Genomic DNA, 25,707 nt, shown 5'->3' with positions numbered 1-25,707 from the left:
GATGCCTTCAGCCTGCATCTTCCAAACCCCACAATTCCCTGCACATGTGATGTTAATAAGGAAAGCAACATCACAGTGCAATGCATTCTGGGTTATGTAGTTCCCACATGCTGTCTGTAAGCTGAGAAGTTGTTTAAATTTGTAACATCAATGTTTTAGTCCCTCCTCCCCTGACAGGATTTCAAATGAGGCAGAAAGAAAATATATATATATATATATATATATATATATATAAATATATATATAAATATATATATACAGTGGTGTGAAAAACTATTTGCCCCCTTCCTGATTTCTTATTCTTTTGCATGTTTGTCACACTTAAATGTTTCTGATCATCAAACACATTTAACTATTAGTCAAAGATAACACAAGTAAACACAAAATGCAGTTTTTAAATCAGGGTTTTTATTATTTAGGGAGAAAAAAAATCCAAACCTACATGGCCCTGTGTGAAAAAGTAATTGCCCCCTGAACCTAATAACTGGTTGGGCCACCCTTAGCAGCAATAACTGCAATCAAGCGTTTGCGATAACTTGCAACGAGTCTTTTACAGCGCTCTGGAGGAATTTTGGCCCACTCATCTTTGCAGAATTGTTGTAATTCAGCTTTATTTGAGGGTTTTCTAGCATGAACCGCCTTTTTAAGGTCATGCCACAACATCTCAATAGGATTCAGGTCAGGACTTTGACTAGGCCACTCCAAAGTCTTCATTTTGTTTTTCTTCAGCCATTCAGAGGTGGATTTGCTGGTTTGTTTTGGGTCATTGTCCTGCTGCAGCACCCAAGATCGCTTCAGCTTGAGTTGACGAACAGATGGCCGGACATTCTCCTTCAGGATTTTTTGGTAGACAGTAGAATTCATGGTTCCATCTATCACAGCAAGCCTTCCAGGTCCTGAAGCAGCAAAACAACCCCAGACCATCACACTACCACCACCATATTTTACTGTTGGTATGATGTTCTTTTTCTGAAATGCTGTGTTACTTTTACGCCAGATGTAACGGGACACGCACCTTCCAAAAAGTTCAACTTTTGTCTCGTCGGTCCACAAGATATTTTCCCAAAAGTCTTGGCAATCATTGAGATGTTTTTTAGCAAAATTGAGACGAGCCATAATGTTCTTTTTGCTTAAAAGTGGTTTGCGCCTTGGAAATCTGCCATGCAGGCCGTTTTTGCCCAGTCTCTCTCTTATGGTGGAGTCGTGAACACTGACTTTAATTGAGGCAAGTGAGGCCTGCAGTTCTTTAGATGTTGTCCTGGGGTCTTTTGTGGTCTCTCGGATGAGTTGTCTCTGCGCTCTTGGGGTAATTTTGGTCGGCCGGCCACTCCTGGGAAGGTTCACCACTGTTCCATGTTTTTGCCATTTGTGGATAATGGCTCTCACTGTGGTTCGCTGGAGTCCCAAAGCTTTAGAAATGGCTTTATAACCTTTACCAGACTGATAGATCTCAATTACTTTTGTTCTCATTTGTTCCTGAATTTCTTTGGATCTTGGCATGATGTCTAGCTTTTGAGGTGCTTTTGGTCTACTTCTCTGTGTCAGGTAGCTCCTATTTCAGTGATTTCTTGATTGAAACAGGTGTGGCAGTAATCAGGCCTGGGGGTGACTACAGAAATTGATATTGAAATTGAAAATTGAAATTGATAAACCACAGTTAAGTTATTTTTTAACAAGGGGGGCAATCACTTTTTCACACAGGGCCATGTAGATTTGGAGTTTTTTTTCTCCCTTAATAACGTAAACCTTCATTTAAAAACTGCATTTTGTGTTCAATTATGTTATCTTTGACTAATAGTTAACGGTTTTTGATGAGCAGAAACATTTAAGTGTGACAAACATGCAAAAGAATAAGAAATCAGGAAGGGGGCAAATAGTTTTTCACACCACTGTGTATATATATAGGCGGATGTGGCCTGATGGACTGATAAGTATAGTTGTTATACTGCTTTGAACGATCATGGTATTCGTTTTTTTAAGAAAATGCTTGAATAAAAGCTAAGTTTTACAAGTTTGGTGTGCGGCTCAGTTGGAAGAAATATTATTGTGCAGGTGGACTCCCTGCAATTTGAGCCTATCTAACGCACCCACAGTACTACATTATACTATATTAAGGTCTGAGTGCATCGTACGTTGGTTTTTGTATATATATATATGTATATATAATATAATATATATATATATATATATATATATATATATATATATATATATATATATATATATATATATATATATATATATATATATATATATTACACATATACACAAAGTCTGGTAACAGGCACTCACAATATAAAATCAGCGTTGCCTGGGTGCAGTCCAATGCGGGATAATAGAACAAAAAATAACCAGGTACCGCACTCACAGGTCTTATAGACAGAAATTTATTCAAAAAATCGGGTCTAACGTTTCGGCTGCCATTGCAGCCTTTATCAAAGACAATGTGAATACAGTGAGTACACACAGATAAACCTGAAAGTGGTGCGAAAATAGTGACGTCATGGTGTGGGGGAAAACGTGATTACACAATAAATGAAATAAACACAAAAAATCCAAATAAATTGTGAAAAGAAATCGAGTAGAGACAAGGTAAGTATATGAAAAATCAAATGTAAAGAATAGAGGAGAATATGGAACCCAACCGGTAGAACTCCGTACACTAATGTTGAACTGTAACTCGCACATACTCAAAATCAATCTCACTCGTCCTATGTCTATACGCGAGTAGTAGTTAACAGGAATAGAGTCAGGACTGTGTTAGGGACAAAATCAACTTACAGGTCGAGTCGAGCGGACCGGTGGCACTTGGATAAAATTCAGCAGTCGGGCTGTTAGCATCCTCATTGGTCCCGTATACAGCACGTCAAGCAGAACGTGCTGATAGTATTGAGTGGCGCTGCTGTAACGATTATGGGTCAGGGCTGCGTGAGGTGATTGGCTGGCTTGACAGGACATATACCAGCAGTGAATTAAACTACTGCGGTTCCTTAAGCATACTCCCGAAAGTAAAGTAACATATCTGCGGGCACACACAATAGGTGTTGGGCGCGCGTAAGAGAAAGTATAGGCTTGTACAAAAAGTGGCCAGTTTCACTCCCCGATGCTTGAAGTCACCAGTTGTCAGGGGTTGCATTGTAAACACCAGACGGGGCACATATTCATCACCTATAGCAATTAAAATGTCCATAGGTCACAGCGGACAAATAATATTATAGTGACCCTTCACAATAATTAGTGGCAGAAGTCCTAGTCAGGGATAAGGAGGGGACGGCTGGTTCACAGGTGCGCATGGTGGAACCTATGGAAAGCGGTCCATTAGGCAGCACTGTGTTCACTATTGTTACCATGCCCTCAATAGAGCCCAACTGTCACTGGTCTAGATGTACGGACCATCCAATATTCACTATCCGATGCTGGTCCTAACCAGGTTTAGACAGGGGGAATGGCTGGTTCACAAGTGCGCATGGTGGAACCGATGTAGTACATGGTCCATTAGGCAGCACTGAGTTCACTATTAATGCCATGCCCACCAATATGCCAAGAAATATGCCAAGAAATATAGCTGGTCAACCGATGTGAGTTAATGGACCAAACGATATTGGTGGTCCCCTATTACGTGTATGAACCACGTAAAAAATAATAGTTACTTGCAAACTAGAATCAAATCTATAGAGAAAAAGTGCTATATAGGATGTAGCCACCGTCATATAGTCAAGAGTATATCACCACAGCAGATCATTAATAATATCAAGAGATACTGAGATATTATTAATGATCTGCTGTGGTGATATACTCTTGACTATATGACGGTGGCTACATCCTATATAGCACTTTTTTTTTTGTCCCTAACACAGTCCTGACTCTATTCCTGTTAACTACTACTCGCGTATAGACATAGGACGAGTGAGATTGATTTTGAGTATGTGCGAGTTACAGTTCAACATTAGTGTACGGAGTTCTACCGGTTGGGTTCCATATTCTCCTCTATTCTTTACATTTGATTTTTCATATACTTACCTTGTCTCTACTCGATTTCTTTTCACAATTTATTTGGATTTTTTGTGTTTATTTCATTTATTGTGTAATCACGTTTTCCCCCACACCATGACGTCACTATTTTCGCGCCACTTTCAGGTTTATCTGTGTTTACTCACTGTATTCACATTGTCTTTGATAAAGGCTGCAATGGCAGCCGAAACGTTAGACCCGATTTTTTGAATAAATTTCTGTCTATAAGACCTGTGAGTGCGGTACCTGGTTATTTTTTTAGTGGTTTGTGTGGTGTGTGGGGCTCTTTAACAAATTTTGGTTCAGAAGCCGGAGTTCACCTTTAAAGTTATTTTGCTTAAAAAAGATACCAACCCATTTTTGACCAACAAACACTTTTATGCTTCTCTGTCAGTAGGTGATTGTGGTGTGTGGTCTTTTATGGTGGCAGTACACAAAGCCACCACACTAGGTGGGGCACAAACACACTGCATATTCCTTCATTATGTACATGTGATTGCGGTTAATCACACACACACTGCATGGCACTGACACTGGATCCTGTTAATTTTTTTTTTTTCACATTGGGTCAATACTAACTAATACTATCTGGGGATATTAAATAAAAATGCAAAGCCTGCTGCCGGCGTGCCAGCCTCAGGGTTTCCATGTAATGCAACATAAGCTACTGCTAACAGAAAGTAAAGTTAGAACAAAAAATATGTAAGACCTGCTTAAGGGTAACCTATCACATGCAGCCATAGATCACACAGTCACTTCTGAACTACTGTGACCATCTCAAAATATTCCATAGCTTGCCAATTAAATTTACACTGTACCAATAAGCTTCTTTATGTGAACCCTGGGACGAATAATGGTGAAGTACCAGGCCCTATGTAATGATCCAGTGACACATTCTCATGAGAATTGCTTGAAAACGCTGTATATTTAGGTGTTGTAGCTACAATTGCATTTGCATTGCAGTCAGTACTCGGTACTCAGTGGCGCCTTTCAGCCAACAACAGAAAAAAATCCATGTTGTTTGGTGTTTTTATGGAAATGCATTTGTGTTTGATTTGGCTGATCCAATAAATGCGTTGTTGGTGTAATTACACCACCAGGGTTGGACTGGGCCGGAGGGACACCAGGAAAAAAACCCCAGTGGGTGGAGTGGCCCTAATGTACCCTGCAGCCCCTGCCAACCCAGCCCTCTCCTCCTGCAACCCCACCGGTAACTTTGTGCACCAACGCTCCCCCCGCCTGGACCTGTGTGTGCTGGCGCACCCACCCTGATTGCGAAAGGGGGTGCAGGAGCTTGCAACTAGAATGGGGGCCCCTGTGGGGGGGGTCCGACACTGTAGACCACTGAGGGAGTTTTTAAAACGCCACATGTGGTATGAGCCTAAAGGTTACTGTAGTTTTCATGCAGCAATTATGCTTTCTTATCTGTTCCCTTTCACCAGCGAAATCAGACATGTCCAAGAATCATGGCAGTAAGTGCAAGCCTTTTAGACAAAGACGTGTTATACCCTATGAGGAACTTGGTGGCATCATCTCTACAGAGTCCGTACAGCAATGCAGAACTGCTTATTGATTTTGTTATTAAGGAAGCAGAGGCCACTGTGTATAGTGTTATTGTGAAATGATGGTATAAACTTATAAATAGTCCAAATATATAAGAATCTGAGTGTCTAATGTGACAGAAAACAAAACTAGTTAAAAAATGAAATGGGGTAATAAAATGGGTACATATGTGATGACAGAATCCATTTCTGCACAGTAGATAGCCATATTATATGCAATATTATACCCAGAGGAGGACATCTAAATCTTCAGAAGGGCTGAATGTTAGGAAAGTTAATTTCATTTTGATACCTTATTAATTATTGCTTACATGTTGCTGCGCTGAGCATTGCGTGATTTATATTCAGGCTCCTGACACTGACATAATAGGCAATTAATAACTGCGTGTTTCTTTAAACAGTTATTTGTTTTTTGACTGGCCATTTGCATGGTACTGATTGGTTCACTCATTTACCGTTGAGCTAGATCAGTAGCTGGAAATCATTTCTACTTTTGTTCTGTAGGCTTTTTCACCATAAAATCTGTATAGATTTATTTCCAACATGAAAACTCTATTAACTTAATGCTGAAGGCAAAAACAGGAGAAAATGATATTTACTAAGACTTGTCTAATGCCAGGGCCTCCATCAGTACAGGCCCTTAGGGCTCCACTTGCAAAAGAAATAAATGTGGCTTTGAAAGTAATTCTTTCCGTACCGGAAGCCTTTTCCATTTGCTTTATAAAGAGGGTTTTGTTTTGCCGTAAAGGTAGGTCACAACAGGATTACATCCTTCGATGGCTTCTATTTTCTATGAAATGCTGTTTCCTATATCTCTAGTGTCTCCACCAGAAAGCCTGTGCAAGAGCCTCAATAGAACTCTGTGCCAAAAAGGTTTCATTGTTGTAGAATGTTTAGCCTACTGTTTATGCAGAAAAGAAAAATGAACTTTGGTGTTTTGATTCCCTAAGATACCTACACCTACACCCCATATGTAATAAATATGTAATAAAAGACACTAAGTATGCCCAGGAGCACAAACGCATAGCAGCCATAGCTCTTAAACAGGTGATCGGAAAATTCTACAGATTTGGTTGCTATGGGGTATTACTCCTGGGCAAACTTAATGGCTTTTATTACATAACCCTCCTGGGGTTTTAATGCCCTAATACACATATGGTTTTATTGCTCTAAGACGTACTCTGGCAAAGGAGCTTATAAGGGCTCTGGCACACGGGGAGATTAGTCGCCCACGACAAAACTCCCTGTTCGCGGGCGACTAATCTCCCCGAGTTGCCTTCCCCTGCTTTTTCGCCGATTTCGGGAAATTGCGCCGCCGCGTGTGCCATCCCGCCGGTGACTTACATGTTCGCCGGTGGGATGGCAGGGGAAGGCAACTCGGGGAGATTAGTCGCACGCGAACAGGGAGTTTTGTCGCGGGCGACTAATCTCCCCGTGTGCCAGAGCCCTAACCAATGCTAACTTGCTGCTTCCAGATAATTACCTGGGTAGGAAGAGTTTGATTCCAATCAGGGCTTGGGCTTCCCCCCGGGGAATCTACTTTCCTCCCACTTGCCTAAAAAGAATTCAGACAGGTTAATTGGCTACTTTATCAAATTAACCTTAGTGTATGTAAGCGTGATGGGGAAATTAGGTTGTAAGTTCCACTGGGGCAGCGAGGGATATGAATGATTACCAGTCTCTGTAAAGCGCTGTGTAACATTGGTGCTATATAAATAAAGGCTTAGAATAGACTACAAGGGCCATGGCCCACTGGGAGATTAGTCGCCCACAGTCATTCTGCTACCACAGACGACTTATCTCCCCGCAAAATTTTCAGCTGCAGGAAACTTTTGCACGTCTTTGGAAAACGAAGCAACACATATGCCTTTTCACTGGTGGTTCTCTAGTTCAATCTCCCCAAAATGCCTTCCTACCGACAGTAGTTGCCCTAAAGACTTGTTGCTGGTTATCTACAGTCATATTTCTGTTAACGGGATCTTGGACCTAGCTCAGGTTGCCTTCCTATATTTTTATGTTTCTTTCCTATTAATAGCATTGGCATCAAGCAGAGCAGGCCAGTACCATAATAGCCCGGTGGCAACTCAAAGCTATGTTGTATAAAGATGACAGAGTCACAGGACTAGTCATTGCCTATGTGATTTTGCAAATATGGGATCTGCATGCCAGGGCTGTGGAGTCGGTAGATAAATTCTCCGACTCCTCAGTTTCTGATACTTCCGACTCCACGACTCCGACTCCTCTGTTTTTAATATGCTAATGTATTTAGTGAAGCATACAGTCAATGAAAAGCATGCTTCATGGTCACTCAACGTGTTTGTTTATGCACTGTATGCATTGGGCTTTATTCTTTTAGCAGAGAAGTAATTAATTATGACTGTTTGTGAATTGGGACATTTAAACTTGCTTTATTTTATTTTTTATTCCCATTTAAATTTTGTAGGAGTCGGAGTCGGTTCATTTTTTTCCGACTCCAGGTACCCAAAATTGCCTCCGACTCCACAGCCCTCCACAGCCCTCCAAGCTCTGCTTTAGCTCCTCCTGTAAGGGCTGAATATATAAAGGGGGGTGCCCAGTGCAACAAGTTTATATTGGATTTATACGATCTTGCCTAAAGTTCTAGTGAAGGCTGTAGAAGCCAATGGTCGCATGGAAGGTCACTATTGCTATGTGTATGGCCACTTTTATCCATAGCTTCTAAGCCAGAAGCAATATTGCATGCAGCCATAGCAAAGCTCTGTGGAACACTAGCAGCTCATACTGTCTGAAGCTCTAAGGGGAATCCTGCAATCCTTCCTGTTAAAGGATATGTCAACCCCAAAAATAAGTTTTGCCTAATAAAAGAAAACTCAATTCTAAAGGTGGCCACACACGTGGCGATTTGGGATGGTCGCATGAAAGATCGTTCAATCAGCCACTAACCGTTCAGGGCTGAAATGGCAGATAAGGAGGTAGATACAATAGGATTTCTACCTATTATATAGGCATTATGGTTGAACGTGATGGACGTATGTCTTTTTTCAACCCAACTTACTATGTTACTATGTTACCTCCTTCTGCCGATTCAGCCCTGACGGCAGATTTTGCTCAGGCGCCTTCTATGGCGCCCGATCAAAATCTTTAAACCGCCCCAATCGCTGAGTCGACCGATATCAGCAGCCTCGTGCGATTTCGGTCGACTCGCCGACTTGCCATACACGCACCAAATATCGTACGAAACGAGGTTTCATACGATATTATCGTTGCATGTATGGCCAGCTTATGCAGCTTTGCCATATAGATTTTACGGACCTGTTTTGCTGGAGGAGCCTGGCACTTGCAACCAGGGGCGATTCTGGACATATCGCCGCCTGAGGCGGCTCCTGGATGCCGCCCCCCCCGCTCCCCAGTGCTTACCTTCTGAGCGCAGGAGCGGATCCGGGGGCGGTCTCACCGCAAAATATCTCCCTGCATAGAGGTGTCTCTAGGCATCCTCCCCAGCTACAAACCTTCAAGAATTTACCATCCTGTTAGAGACACCTGCATATTAGTTGTAAAGAAATCTTTGGCCAAAACTGTTTTTTTAATCTTTCTGTATATTATCGCTCTCTATTTTTCTCCATATTCGCTGGGATGTTTATATAGCACCCTAGTAGACACTCCAGAATGTGTTAAGTGTGATTCTATGTTACAGTATGGGTCACGTGCATGGCATCCAATTTCAGCACCGATTTATAACTACGATAAGGCATCTCTTATCTGCTGCCTATTCCCAGGGGATCAGAATAAAACTGGAACCAGAAGATGAGATCATTTTTAGTTCTTTTCAATGTAAGATTGCATGGAGTGTTTAGTATACATTACGTGGAACAGAAGTGTTGGTCCATTCATTGACTCTATAGAGATCCATAGAACACAGAAGATGTGCAGAGGGTTGAGAATAGAACTGCCAGACAGATTAGATTAGTGCACATAAGCACATGAAACACGGCCTCTAATGTGCTTTAAATTCAGCCCTAGAAATGTTGTCAGCCAGGCTCCCTTGGCACTGGAGAGCAAATCAATCCTCTCTCTGTATTGGGCTTCTGCTAGGAATGTAAATGCTCTCCCAGCCAGGAAAGGTCAATAGGCTTCACTTGGTGCATCTCTTAACCCTTTCCATTGCCTGTGGGCCTGTCGATAATTTGTAGAATTGTGCACAGAACTGATAAATGAGGATGCAACCTAATCCCTTTTGGGACAACGTTTGGTTTTAGCTGTCATTGCACTTTGAACTCCAGCTGTGCCCCTGAATAAGATGATAATGGAATTTGAAGGTTCATGCTCCTAATCCTCATGCCACAGAGCTATAAAATATTGTTTTAATCGTTATTTATTATGCATTATGTGTTAGGACCCTGTGATCCACTGCCCTTGATATGCAAATCAGCACTTACTAACGGTGGCCCTCCAGGAGAGAGAGAGTGATTGTTTATTAATGAGATGCCTCTGGCTGGGTTTCTGATCCAAATGAGAGAAATGACAAGATAATAGGGGCTGGGATGCAGAACACCCATTAATGTATTGCAACTTTATTTGTATGTGCGCTATGGGAAGGAATTAGGGGTTAAAAAAAGAAACAAGGCTAAAACCACTTTGCCATATATGTAGCTAGCTGGATAATTGTGCTCTGTGCCGCTGCCTTCCTGTTGTCTCCTGTTCTGAATTAAAAAGTGCTGCTGTGCTTAAATACACAGGGACCCTTGGGCTACCGCCAACTTTAAACCAGGTGGTAGGTCCAGCGTTACCATAGCCCTCTGCATTTAAGGGGTGGTTCACCTTTAACTTAACTTTTAGTATGTTTATGGGGTTTTTTGTATAGTTTTTAAATTATTTTGCCTTCCTCTTCTGCCTCTTTCCAACTTGCAAATAGGGGTCGCTGACCCCAGCTGCCAAAAATAAAGTTAAATAAGACCCCAGCTACTAGATAGCTGCTAAAATACCAAATGAAGAGCTGCTGAATGAAAAGTTAACTGAAAAACCATAAACCATAAAAAATGAAAAATCGGGAACACCTGTCACTAAAACAGAACATTTTCCATGCAGTTGTGTTTGGTTCATATTGAAGCACAGGTGCTGTTACGTTATAGTTGAGGCATCGCCGTCAATTGCTTCTAATGCACAACGGCAACAACACTGAAATTCTGGGTAACAGACTGCATTGTGGGTGGAAAAAAAAACATACGGAAAGTGCACTTCTGTGCTAGGAATGTGCTTACCTTGTGTCATTCCAGAAGGGGCGCCCATAAAGACCCCAGCAAAAAACCTTATTGATCTGCTTATAACATTGTGTGCCAACTGTGAGTCTGTTACGAACGGGTGGGGCATAATGTCATTACCAGGTCAGTAAGGTAGCAATTCAGCAGGCCAGCTTTTAAGAAATAATACTTTTAAAAAGAAAAATTGGTATAAGTCCGATAAATGGAAGAAAATATGCTAAGGGAACCCTTTAAACAACCAGGAAAATAAATGTCAAGCTACAAATCCCACGCTGTTTTCAATGTTGTACAAAGAGACCAGAAGTAATGTAAAGGGAGTCCATAAAAGCCGCTGCTGTCTGTTTAGGTGGCGCATAGGATTCTGGCTCTTTGCCACACAACTGGAGTGCGGAAAGTAGGAGATTGATCATGTGTTGTCTCTGTCAGGGGCCAGACATGTCATTTATGCACTTTGTGTACTTGCTGTAAGTGGATTACTAGTGATTTTTTTTTTTATAGAAGCGAAATCTAGTTTAGTAAATAATAATTAAGCGTATTTGCTACAAAGTGACATAGATTTTTTACCTTGTTGGATTAAATAAGCCCTTTATGCATTGCTGAACCTTTAAAGACATGATTTTGTCTTTTTCATGAAATCCTTTCAAATTGGTACTTTGCCAACCACCAGCAGCTGTTTGTGTAGGAATCTTCTTGCAGCTTTTTATACCCTTTAAGAGGACTGAGGATTTAGTTACCCTTTATTTGGGCTGTTCCCTTAAGTCGTAGACAGCTGAGTGTGGGCCTAATTTATTGTTTGGCTGTTTCCTTATCCCTGGTTAAAGTTTTTTTCTGGCAGTTCAGTAACTGGCTAGTAGATGTCATCATTCTGTTTTATTAAAGGAGAAGCCAACATGTCTTTAGATCTCATGTGTTGGTACTCCAGAGTCTGGGTGGAGGTAGGCCCAGTGGGTGAAACTAGCGTGTAGATAGTGTTGTTAGTGTAGATAGTGGGAGTTAGGATCCGGGTAGTTAGTGAGCAGTCTGATGCTCCTATGAGGAAAGCAGAAGGAGTAATGGATGTTCCATCCTCAGGATAAAGACTCAAGTGTACAGACCTAAGGACTACTGTATTTCAAGTAGATTCCACTTGTAATACCTGATGTTTGAGGTTGGACATTTTCAAGTAGACTATCCGCAAACTGATTACTTGTCCTGATGGGCAAACATTTCTAGAAGTTCCATTTGTGAGTATGTGCCAAGCAACTGTACTGTCCCATCTAGGCATGTCCTCCAAGAGATCTGTTCTACGTCCCTGCAAATAAAGTTATGCTTTGTTCCAAGAACCTCTGGCGCCCAATTGGTTTAATCAACTTGAGGGTTATTGTCTAGCAACACCCTTCCTCTACTAAGTCCATGGCCCATTTCCAAGTCGCAAGTTGTGTGTTTGATTTGCACAGTGAACAGGGAGTTTTCTGGATTGCGCCTCCATTTCACCCTACACCCTTTATTTGTTGGAACTTGGCTTCCGGGTGATATCGGATCAGTGCCCAAAAGCAGCACCCTGCCACTGTTCTAGTGGGTTACACCTGTGACATAATCTTATGCAGGCGGATTTTGGATTCTGATCTAATGAAACATTAAGATAAAACTTAAGTAATTTGTTTTCAGGTCAAATTATACAGTTGCAAGGAACAGGATCTCCAGGACACGTTACAGGTAGTAAAATGACAGATACGGCATTGCAAGTTTAAAATGTGGGGAAGAAGAATTTTCTCTCAGATCTGTTTGTATGTGGGGAAGACTGATAAGATCTCCCAAATATTTAATGTCCAGGCCAGAATAAAAAATTATGGAGTAATCTAAATTGTGGTAGATACGTGTTACCCCAGACCAGCAGCTGGGTCATAAGTAGAGGTGGGGGGGATGTACAGAAACTTTGGAAGGTATTATTTTTATTATGTTATGAGTGCCAGAGCGAGAGTGGCAGCTTGGACCATTGCGCCAGCTGGGTTTTTAGGTCAGAGTAGGGGGTCTAGATTAAGTGTAGTATATTTTGTTAGGGTCTGCAGTTACCCAGATTCCTAAATATTTAAATTGGTTTACCCATATTAGAGGTATGCTGGAAGGCATGGGCTGTGTTGTATCATTTAGTTATTTAGCGCTGGCAAGTTACACAGCACTTTACATTAGTTTATATAAAGCAGGATTTAACAAACAAGGCTTACAAATTAAAATGGGAGCAGATAGCACTGCTCACAAGAGTTTACAATCTATTTTGCCATCATATCGCAGTGTGGTTTTTTTTTTTAAACAAATATTGAAATAGAGATAATGAGGTATATCAATCAATCATTCCCTCCCTTCCTTCCTCTGGTTTAAAGATAATGTGGAGTTTATTATACAGGGTGCAGATAATCTGATTAGAGAGGATCTCCACCCAAATACTTGAAAGAAAGTATAAATCTGAAATATTTTGAATGGTATGTAAGTTATTCGTACATATAATAGCAATTAAAATGTAGTATTTGTTTATCCCTTTCTGTTGTTTGGTTCTGAGTCTTGAGACAATATAGCAGTTAGTTCTCCTAAAGGTCTAACAACTTGTACAATTAATCTTTTTCTGTTAGTTTTATCTGCATTTAGTCAATTTCTGTCCCATGTCTATCATTGACATTTCCATTATAGCTGGGGTGAGCAGCAAACCTTCTGTCCCTTTCCCCCACTAAATCCTTATATGTAGCATTCCGTTTAGATTTTCAGTTTATAGTAGTGCGGACAAATGAGTTACCTCCTGCGGCCCAAAGTGATTATTCTGGGTAGGAGCAGAAAATACCATCTCTATAGAAAGGAAAACGGCAGCAGGCACTTAGGAGCACAAATGGGTAAACAGAGTTCCTGACATTCCATAAATATTTTTGGAACAAAACCCTCATGGAGTTTCGATATTGGGGGCAAACATACAGTAATGCTGTGAAACCATTTTGAATGAAATACTGAAGGAAATACTGATCATTCAAAAAGGTTGTGTGTTTCACACAAGTCCTATAAATAATATTTGTATGTTAGGTTGGCACACCAAAATCATATTATACATGCAGGGCTGGGTGCACACTGTAAGGGGCACTACCTGAAAGCCCCTGAACATTCACATTCACATGGCACATCAATATATAAAAAAAGTAAAAAAAAATTTTTATTCCATCCTAATGAAAAAAAACACGTTTCAAGAGGGGTACATGCATTTCTATTTATCTAATGCAGGTGTGTTTGCTTTATAGGGTTGAAACATGTTGAGTTTTTCTGTGAATAAAATGGAATTAAGTTTTTCTTCTATTTTTTTAGTCCTATAGAGATTATTCAATTAAATACATAAGGCAGAACATTATACTTGTATTATTGAGGAAAAAAATTATACATTATAATGTATTATTTGAGGAAGATGATCCAAAGTGACAAATTTGTGTGCGGCAGAGATATACTGGAGAATCATGATTTCACATCCCCAGATTTTTGAAGGCATTGATGCTGTTTTTTCATATGTAGGCAAATTCACCAGGCTGAAAGGCTACAAAACTACTTCTAAAGCATTTGGACTTCACCAGGCCACTGTCAGATTGTATACATATGGAGGCAATTGCAAACATTTGTTACCCACAGGAATGGTTGAGCAAGAAAGATCAAACCAAGAGCAAAGCATGTAATACTCATGCTAATGTCTAACGAACTAAAGGCTTGTCTTGTATAGGAGAATGTCAGTGTTTGAGTCCACCAACACTGACAAACAATGGTGTGCATGGCAGTGTTGCAAAGCCCAACATCCCTGAGCTGAAGCTGTTTTGTAAGGAGGAATGAACCTAAATTCCCCCAAGCTGATGTGCAAAATTGTTCCTCAACTTTATGTAAGAAGATTTGCTACAGAGCATGTGTTAGATTTGGGCATAAAGCAGCCGCCTGCTAGAAAGTGTCTATAAATGTGTTTGGCAAACATGTGGCGCAGCTTTGAGTCACATGGGAAATCTGTCTGAAATGTAAATAAGTGTGGAGAAAATCGGGAATAGAAACCAGAAATATCAAGTAGTCAAGTGATACAAAACTGCAACTGCAGGAGGATTCATCTAAAGGAAGTTCACACACTTTCCTGCTGCTCGGTCCTTTCTGCTACAGGGTAGCTCATTAGTGAGCAGATACAGAGCTAACAATCTAACAGTGCCGATCTGAATATCCAGCCTTCAGGGATATCCTAATTATTCAATGCCTTATTATAGTCTATAGAATGTTGGGCACTCAACTTCCCCCACACTTATGATTTTTTTATAATATTGGGGGTGGGGGTTATTAGTGCTGACATGGCTATTTTTCAACCAAGGCCTTGAGGTGGTGGCATGAAAGGTACAGGAAACACTAAGGGGGACATTTATCAACGTTAGAGTTTGATATTCTTCATAATTCGAGTTTTTTTGTGCTAAAGTCTGAGGCAAAGGCAAGCCATATTTTCAACCTCAAGTTTTGAGTTTGAAAACTTGCAAAAATTTTAGGTATTTGAGTTTTTTATTTAAATGAGATTTCCTTATTAATAAATAAGCAAGCATTCGATAGGCGAGCTTATTCAGTATAGAAAAACATTCAAATTCACAAACTGGAAAATTGATAAACCCATAAATGTTTCTGATCCGCTGTCAGTCAGATTGTGTAGATCTAATGTCTAAGAAACTTAAATTTTTTTCTCAGGGACTAACATAAATAATTTATAAATGTATACAAAGCCTTATTACAAATTAGTGACATCTCTGACACTATTCTATTTTCCTTTATATTGTATTAGAGTTCTCTAGCGAGCCTTCAATTCAGCATGTTTAGTCACATGTTGGTCAGGCTTTCCCACACTACAAGTTTCTCATAGGCATGTGGGACTGGCGTAGGAACAAATGCACCCTGTCCCCCCGGCGCACCCTAAACAGATGTTTCCAGCTGCCTGCAGCTGTTACTCCTTCATCTGCCTCAGCGGAATAATGCATGTACGCAACACAAACCTGTAACAGGGTCATCAGAATTAAGCCATGTATGTGTCAGTGCCTGTATGGTTCCCTGCTGTTCCTGACCCATATCCATGTACTATCGGTTTGTTCTGAGATTAGGCAGGTTAGAAAATGTCATCTGCCTACACACCATAGTTATCAGTGCATGGTACATCAGCAGGTAAAGCTTTGAGGAGGAGCTGTAGACGATTGGAACAACAGAAATGCGCCATACCATGGCCTATCATATGCTATCTGCCCAATTGGTCTGTTGTCAGCCAATGTACGGTTGGCTTTACATTCATGCAAAAAAAAAAAAAAGGTGCTATAGGATTTGAAAAATACAAGTGAACTCATCTTTGGTTGGTAGCAAAATGCATTTGATTTATACCTTTTAGCAGGGCAGCCCACCTACAGCATATACAGATTTGTTCCTGCATGTGGGCAGGAACAGAGGGCACTTTCCTTTGGTACCCAAATCTCAAACACGGCAAATATCAGGATACTTAAATAAAGTAGTGTAAATAAAAATAATGAGCTCTGTTTAAACAAAACCCTCCCTGAGCTACAGTCTGTGCCTCAAGTTTACACATAAGAAGAGTTCATTATACAAAGGAGTTTAACCACATTATTACTGTCCACAAGCTGTCAACTTCACTGTTAGCACTCTTTAGTGTAATCAATAACATATACAAAAGTATATTTTGATTAAAATAGGTGGAAAATAGAGTATCTCAGGATATGACTTCTTGTAGATTTCCCCATACTCACAGCAATGAGTATAATTATGTCCGTCACAGACATCTGTATTTAGCTTATAACTCCTGTACAAATAAAGTGGTAAATGTATATTTATTGGCTGTATATTCCAGCCGAATGCTGAACAGGAGGCTGGCCCTAGATTGTGGATCATTATTATATGTATTTTTTTACTGGCCTCTGTTTTAAAGCTAAATATAAAGTGATCCAAGGGGCTGGGGTTAGGTCACTTGTGAGACCCAAAGTTGATCTTATTCCCACTAAATTCAATTTGAGTTCATAAGAATGAATAGAGCTGTGGGATTTTTTGTGGTTAGAGTGGGAAGAAGTCCTTTAAGAAGCAGCTGAAATAGAATCCTAGTACATGCTTGCTGTTTGTATATTATTGCAATATCAATCTCTTTCTGTGTGAAATCTAATACAGACATGTCCTGTAAAGCTGTGTATTGTTGTGCCAAGGTGGGGAGGGCATAATACAATACTACAGCCATTCCTCTAATGTCACAATTGTGCAAAAAGGGGTCATGTAGTAAAATAGGAAAACATTTGTTTTGAAGGTTTTATTTTGTTTTTTGTTAGAAAAAACAAAAAAAGAATATGGGGAAGGATCTAAAAAAAGAATGAGTAGGGTGGGAAAACAGAGAAAGAGAAGCTAGGGCGGTGTCACCACCAAACCACATTATTACTCAATACCAATATAAAGCAGATCTTGTTCAGCTATTTCTAACCCCTAGGCATGAACAGTTTAAGTGACTTTCTGTGACTAAAAATGTTAAAGAAAGTCATTTAGTGTTTTATTTTACAGAAGTCCAAGGATGGTGGCAGGGTAAATTTCCAAGTCATCATGAAGGCTTCCTCTGCATAGCAAAAGAACTGGTTAGAAACACAGTGCATGATTTAAAGGGGCACTTCACCTTTACATTTTAAAAGTAGCAATAACCATACAATTTTTCCTGCTCAAGTCACTGACACCCATGTAAAAGCTGGAAAGAGGCAGAAGAAAAAAGCATATAATTTAAAAACTGCCCCCCCCCCCCCCCCCCAAAAAAAAAGACCAAGTGAAAAGTTATTCATGATAGCCATCCTATAACTTACTAAAAATGAATGTAAAGGTGAACTACACCATTAAACAATAGATGGACAGTAATATGCAATAGGCAGGGATTATATATACAGGTATGGGATTCATTATCTGGAAATGCATTATCCAGAAAGCTTGGAATAACAGGAAGCACATCTCCTATAGACTCCATTTTAATCAAATAATTCAAATTTAAAAGTTGTTTCCTTTTCCTCTATAATAAAAAAAACTGTACCTTGTACTTGAACTAAGATATAATTTAGGTCTCCATACCTTTAGTAGTAGGTGTTTTTAGTGTCAGTATCACTTTAAAAAAACAGACAGAAAGGGATTTTAGTTCTGTATTCAATACTCTGATTTGTTTAAGGCTAAAAAAAAGACATGCTTCCATTGTGTTCAGCCTATTGCTTAAATAAATCCTAATTAACATCTAGGCTTGTAAATGGGAAAAGCTCTTTACAGAACACATGCTGCTGCCACAAGGTAGGGATTATTGGGAACATAACTTTTGATTTTGCAGTGGAACAACTTTATATCATTGCTCCCTATAAAAATCCGTAAAGATGATCAACATTTACCATTTAAGAATATAATTACCATCTCATATACGCCGGTGGCGTAGTTGCCACAAGGAGAGCGACCCAGTAGAGTCCCAGGGACAGAACCCTAGCAGAGCCATAATGGCCAGACCTTCAGTGACTGGTTGCTATATTTGGGCTGGGGTATATTTTCCAATTTTACTGCATATACCCCTTATTATTCTGAACAGAAAGCACAAATAACACTTCATTTTCTCCATTAGTCCCCTTTTTGTCTTGCAGTGCTTAATATAATGAATTCCTTTCTGCTATGGCCTTGTATCACTAAGCTATTGTTTTGCATAAATCACTGTTTCTTAATGTAAATTGTGAATATTTATATATAGGGTGTCTGTTGTTGTTTCCATCACGTTGAAAGATATGATAATTATGGGCTGTGAATCAATCTGTTTCCTGGGAATGGGGCTGTAATGTCATTTCTGTGCCGGCGCTGAAGGGAATCCTATGATCTATTCAGAGTTACCATTTGGTTTTCAGATGTACAAAGTTGTCAGACATCTGGGAACTGCATGTGAATGAGACACTGTTTGCCAGCACTGCAGGCACTGTCAGTTCCCATGAGTCAAGTTCAACTGCCAATAGACAGCCCTCGCATTTGACTCCTTCACTACCACTGAGCTTCTTTGCAAACATATATGCTAGCCCAGGAATGACTTATTCAGGGCCAGATGCTGGGAATTATAGGCCTTTTGGAAGGATGGAAGAAGTTCCATAGTCCATAGTGGGACCCTCCAACTGTGGTTAAACTATACCTTAGGGCACGGGTACACGGGGAGATTAGTTGCCCCATGACAAATCTTCGTTGTCACAGGCGACTAATCTCCCCGCAATGCCATCCCACCGGCTATAATGTAAATCACCAGTGGGATGGCATACATGCTGCTGCGATGTCCCGCAGTTGCTCGAAGTTTCCTCTCAAGGCAAGTTTGGGCGACTGGGACATAGCAGCGACGCGTATGCCATCCCACCGACAATTTACATTCTAGCTGTTGGGATGGCATTGCAGGGAGATTAGTCGCCCGCGACAATGAAGATTTGTCATGGGGCGACTAATCTCCCCGTGTACCCCTGCCCTTATAGTCAAAGTCTGGCAGTTGCTTGGATTTGTAGTTGACCAATAGCTGATATGAAATTAAGATGGTGGGGAATAAATTTTGAAATTATTAGAGAATGCAATACTGTATTACATGGCCATGGGGGTCTTCCTACATTGCCCTAAATCTGTCCTGGACTACTTTTTTTTTAGTATGGAAAGAAGCCCTTTAATGTATCTCTCTACTTAAGGCAGCCATACATAGATACACGGGAAGATTTTAGCTGCTGTTTAGGTTCCTGCACACCAATTTGGAAGCTTATCTGCCCGGGTATGGGCACCCCTGACGGACCTACCCAAGCAAGTTTGATTTTCCGTTGGATGGGGGACTGCATCGGCTTGCGGATGCAGGCCCTGATCTGATGATGCCTATGCCCACCGTCATACTTCGATTGTTTGGCTGTAGGGCTAAACTATCTGATTAGGCAGATATTGCCCACCTTTAGGCGGGAATATTGGGAGAAGATCCACTCACTTGGCTACCCCACCAAACGAGCGAATCTTCCAGTGTATGGCCACCTTTAGTCTGGAATTTCATTGTAAGTTGTTAAAGGAGAACTAAAGCTTAACTAAAGAAGTAGGGCAGAAATGTTGTACCATATGTTTTGGGCTTCTGTCCCAGCCCAAGGCACCCACAGCCCTTTAGCAGGGAAGATCTGTGCTGCTGCCACTTACCTGAGCTTAGGGACAGACTCACAATATACTGTATATACAGAATATCAATGTCACAATATATGGCAGATTTTATGGGAGAATTTATTTAGATTCACATTACATGGTAGATCTGAAAGCAGTGCAATTAGCATCAGAATTTTCTGCTTGGTAATGTGCGACAACCCCTAAGCTCGGCTTCTCAACAGAGCCCACTGAGCATTTGAGTATCAGACACTTCCGAAGATGAGGAGCTCCTGTGAAACATGTAAAGGCCTAGATCATTGCTTCTATAGAGATGGTGGAATAAGTCCAGTATATAAAATATGGCATTTTAAGCCATAGTTTTAGGGTTTAGTTCTCCTTTTATTGTCAAGTTTAGTTCACTCTTTATTTAATGGAACATTTGATATGGAACTCAATTCCCCCTCTCCCAGACTGCAGCGAAGAAACCCTACATTGCTGGCTCCCCTGTACTGCTCTTGAAAACGCTGCAGACTAAGTGGCAGCAGAAGTGGGAGAAGTATGCGCACTTAAAGGCGAAGGAAAGGCTAATAAAGAGTTAATCTCAAGCTGCAGGCATACCTTCAGTTCTCTCAATAGTGCCCTTAAGTCTCCCCATATTTCTCCCGTTCAATTGATCAGAAACCTCATACGGTAAAAAATGCTGAGCTGTGTAAAGAAAGTTCCCATAATGCCTCGCTCCTGCACCAAGACCAAGGCCGGTGTACATGCTCAGATTGTAAGACTGAGGGAGCTTCCTGCTGATTGGCTGATATCACACATTCCTAAGGAGGGGAGGAAGTTCTAAGCATTCTTGAGGGGAGGGGGTAGCAGGAGAGAGGAGAGAGCTGCGTGTCTCTGGCACAGGAAAACAAAGAGACAACAAATCCTGTTTCTTTTGACAGAGAAGTCAGTGCAGCGTTTCTGTGAGTGCTTATGGCTGTATTTACATAGACCTTTCTGATAAAGCTTACTTAGTTTTTACCTTTCCTTCTTAAAGACAATGGCGGCCATCAACCCCGCTGCACAACTATGCATATCAGTATGAATAGTAAGGGAGAGGTGAGGGCACTCATTAGAGGGGACCCTTGGTTAAATTTTGAGTTTTGATCTCAGTCACTGCTCCACATTAATTAGCTTGTGCTATATAAGTTTTACTGTTTGGGCGCCAGAAAATATCAAGACATCAGACTCCTATCTAAGGTGCAGGAGCCCATAGCAACCTATTTTGTATGTTAAACAGGTGACCAGTAAATGTTTTTTGCTGGTTGGTTGCTATAGGTGATTAGATCAGTAGCAAACTTTGCTCCTTTAACTGCATTAGATGCTCTTCTGGGGAACCCAAGAAGCAATATAACTTACCTCTATAGGGCTTTCCATGGATGTCCCCAATAATTTTCCTTTTAAACAGAGACCCAGTGACTAACTAGCTTTATAAAGCAATGTCTAATAATTCATTTGTACTTGGGGAATCTTGCTTTGAAGTGCAGAATACAGAAAATCTTAATTTTAGGGGGCAGTCTTCAAGCTGGGCAACCCTGTTTACTGCAGAAGAGCAGATTGGGTACAACTGGGGGGTCTCAAAAATAGAGAAGAGGCAGGCACTCCGGTAAAGTCAAAAGTGAATAGCAATTGTTCATGAGAAATAGGAGTAAAATCAAAAAACTTTTTATTTAACACATGATACAGAGAGCCTTACGCGTTTCGTACCTCCTGGTACTTAATCATAGGCTCATGATTAAGCCTATGATTAAGTACCAGGAGGTACAAAACGCGTAAGGCTCTCTGTATCATGTGTTAAATAAAACATTTTTGGATTTTACTCCTATTTTTCATGAACAATTGCTATTCACTTTTGACTTTACCGGAGTGCCTGCCTCTTCTCTATTTTTGAGACGTATCCATGATGGCTCCCTTTGGCTGAAGGTCTGGGGCATGAGCACCTGGGCCAACCTACACTATAGGTGAGATCCTTTCTTATGAGCATATGTACTACTATTATGTTATTTATTTACAACTGGGGGGTGACTGCTTACTACACTGGGTATGCTTGGAGCTATCACAGCCTTAAAATAATGGTTTTACATGTTTTTAACCTTGGTGGTTTATGAAATTGTGGCCTGAGTTGGGCCATGAAATCTATAAAAAGGCTTTTATAGACCGTAAAATCAGCGCAATCGGGTAGTATTATTGGCAAACTTCAGCACATAAAATGATGGCCGGGTTGGTGATCCATAAATGAGTTTTCCTTTGGGTGAATATTCTAACAGCCTAACTGAAAAGAACGTCCCCCTGTACTTAATATACAGGATGAAACATTCAAGGAAGTCATTTCCTAGATATCTACACAAAAGAAATTATTGATTTTTTTTCCCCCCAGACTAAGTGATGTCTGTTTACTCCCATGAATAATCCTTTGCAGCACATAAGGAAGGATGAAAGACTCTGCGCATCCCTCTGATGCTCCTGCCCCTGCGGCAGTGCAGTTGCCATCCTTCAGACTGAATTATTTTGTTTTCTCAACAATTTATTTTCCTTCTGCCTCTCATATCCTGACTCTTGGCAAGAAATTTCTTTTAAGTAATAGGCCAGATAATAATTTGAGACAGGAAGCTCCTATCCATAGCTCCCATTCGCTCCCGTTTCCCAGCTGCTTTAGCAATCAGTGTGTGTAGGGGGGGAGGTTAAAATAGCTGGATGTGATGGGCCACATTTTCAGTGCATATAAAAGGGAAGGGAAAGGATACGAGGGGCAACTATCTGTCTTTTGCCCATATGGCTATGGAAACCTATTATCCAGTAACTTTAAAATTACAGGAAGGCCATCTCCCATAGTCTATTTTAATTAGGGATGCACCGAATTTACTATTTTTGGGTTCGGCCAAACCCCGAATCCTTTGTAAAGGTTTGGTCGAATACCGAACAGAATCCTAATTTGCATATGCAAATTAGATTACAGAGGTGTTAACGTGACCAAAAGTAACGTGATTTTAAGTAGGGATGCACCGAACCCACTTTTTTGGGTTCTGCCGAACCCCCGAACCCATCCTGATGGATTCTGCCGATTCCCGAACGGAATCCTAATTAGCATATGCTAATTAGGATTGGGAAGGGTTAAAATTCCCCCTAAATGTTAACCCTTTCTGAATGCTAATTAGCATATGCTGATTTATGCTAATTAGGATTCGGTTCGGCCGAAACTGAATCCATCAAAAAAAGGCTGGTTTCGACCCGAATCCGCGATTCGGTGCATCCCTAATTTTAAGATTCAGATTCGGTTTGGCCTGGCACATGGATTTGGCTAAATCTGAATCCTTCTGTTTGTCTGGAGGCTCCCAGTCGTTCCTATTCACTTATACACTTATGTAGTGGTGAACTATAAACTTAAGCTTAAATTTAATGGTTTTTTTATAACAAGCCAAACGCTCACCAAATTAGACTACAGGTCCGGGTGCTTATGCCCCGAACCTCTCGCTCTGTAGGTATTCAGTCTTCATATAAGTGCAGTTAATATACTACGTATAGTTGTGAACAGTTAGATATACACTCACCACTTCCTCTCAGTGGCCCGGGTGCGATGCCCCAGACCCGCAGCAAGGGAAAACACAACCTCAAATCAGGTGTAGAAACATCACCGGCATGCACTCAATGGACTCCAGGACAGCGGTTCAAAAAAGAAGAAAAAGAAAACTTTTTGAAGTTTTACAAGCGCTGTCCTGGAGTCCGTTGAGTGCATGCCGGTGATGTTTCTACACCTAATTTGAGGTCGTGTAAATCCGAATCCTACAGAGAAATTCACATCCTTTGTAACATTGGTACAGTCCCACAATGTGTATGTATGTATGTGTAGTGAATAATGTACCCCCTGTTGTAAAATATAAGTCATTGAGTTTCATGACCACATAAGGCCTAAAAGCTTAGTGTATTTTCTATCTCATGACTCACTGAAACTAGTACATTAGAGACGATAATGCATGCCCTTTTAATATGAGGACATTAGAAGTCACCAAGGAGTTCTATGACCTGTATTACAGCTGGACTATGCCAGTTATAACTGATTATGACATTAAGCAAAATTTATAAGGATAAAGTTTACAGGATGTTAATGGCTATAATATGTATTATATACATATAAATACGGATAAATATATAAATTTATCATTTAACACAATTCTAAAGTGCATTTTGCAGTACTGTATAGTAAATGGGTATATACATATACAGCCCTGTCCAAAAGAGCTTACAATCTAAAAGTTTCTAGATATATGTGTGTATGTTAATGTAATTGCAGTATTTTGTTTATCCCTTTCTGTTCTTTGGTTCTGAAAAACCGTAGTAGAAGTCCATTCTTCTTTGGGTCTGTTAATCAGCTGGCTTTTGCTACACTGTTTCAGGAGTCACAGTCAGCAGTGCAGAGATAACATTTCCAAATAGCTTCAAGGCCAATAAAAATGTGTACATAATGAAATTATATTTGAAAGTTGCTTATTATTACACTCTTTCATTCAGTTTTTGGGTGGAAATACCTTTGATAAAGGAGTTTGCTTTAACCCTTGAGTATGTGGCAGCGAGTGGGTTAAGGGAGTGAAGCATGGCTCTGTACAGGGGACAGGCTGATTGTAGCTGTGAGCTGACAGAGGCAGCATTGTTGAGTGAAACAGGCTGGCAGCCTAATAAGGAAGTGCTCTGTGCTTTGCATGCAGATTCCCTCTCTGACCGAGCGCACAGCAATCTTTAAATTCCAATCTGATGGAGGATTAGCTGGGAGGCACCGTAAAAGCAGCAATTTCTAAAGGCTCTCTGGATAGCCGTGCTCATTCTCTGGGAGGAGGCTGCATGCGTTTAGGTAAATATTGCCTTTTTGATTCCTACTTGTGAACTCGCTCTGCACCGTCCATGTGTATGTTAGTGCCGAGAGTGATAGTGCTGAGTGTGATAGTGCAAAGCATGATGGTAAGGTCCTCACTCCAGCGCTGCATGGCCCCAGGCTGCAATGTGCAACTTATGCACCGCATGTGATTTGTAGCTTTGGATCTGGCTGCAGATATACTGTAAATCACACACATTGGGGTGCAAGAATAGGACTAGGGTGAGTTTGCAGAGCCTTCTGTAATGAAAGTGCTTTATTAGTGCGCAGATGCCTGAGTGTGTGTGTAACACTGGCTTGATTAAGTGTGCATGAACTGCAGCCGAAGTTACTAAAAGTTACCTTAAACAAAGGCTAAAGAGTGCAGCAGAGCCGAGTAATGAGCTGCCTTTGGGAAGAGCAGATGGTGCGCTGGCAGTGATAAGAATAGATGCTGTGCCAGTGTTAGTGGCTCCTTATTCAGGGAGGGGGGGGGGGGGGGGGGATAGAGAGTTCTCTGAAGCATTTAGTTTTTCTGCTCTGGTTCATTTATAAGGACACCTAATTCAAATGAAATAGCTTGTTATATAATTATCTATAGAAAGTGGAAGATCTTGTTTAACAAGATTTGGGATTTAAATTGCTTTTCAATGGTTCAGCAAAATAATTTATTAGGGGTGTGTCGGGCATCGTATATTCTATAGGCACCATGTGCTCTCATATTATGCACTTCCCAAGCCCAAGTTTGCCATTGTGGGTGAGAAAAACATGGAAATTGCACTCATAATTGCACTTAGGGTCGTAAATTCCCTGTTAGGTCTTAGCAGAAGTTTAGTTGGGGGTTTGATCCAGTCAGAAATGGACCTGTCCT

At 40.7% G+C, this 25,707-nt stretch overlaps 1 protein-coding gene across 6 annotated transcripts in view; it reads left to right on the top strand.

Moving 5' to 3' along the window:
• The window catches only part of pag1 (phosphoprotein membrane anchor with glycosphingolipid microdomains 1), an 80,919-nt gene that overhangs the window by 29,673 nt on the left and 25,539 nt on the right, over positions 1 to 25,707 (top strand). For 4 of the 6 annotated variants that reach the window (XM_004915161.4, XM_004915163.4, XM_004915162.4 and 1 more), the window contains one exon: positions 24,694 to 24,836. The exons of the other annotated variants lie outside the window; for them this stretch is intronic. The gene's annotated coding sequence lies outside the window, so the exon portion shown is untranslated. The remainder of the gene's footprint in view (positions 1 to 24,693; positions 24,837 to 25,707) is intronic. 6 annotated transcript variants of the gene reach the window in all.

Source organism: Xenopus tropicalis, chromosome 6 (assembly GCF_000004195.4).
Source record: "Xenopus tropicalis strain Nigerian chromosome 6, UCB_Xtro_10.0, whole genome shotgun sequence".
Taxonomy (NCBI): domain Eukaryota; kingdom Metazoa; phylum Chordata; class Amphibia; order Anura; family Pipidae; genus Xenopus; species Xenopus tropicalis.
Note: the sequence above shows the minus strand (reverse complement) of the source record. Positions and strands in the feature narration are given on the sequence as shown.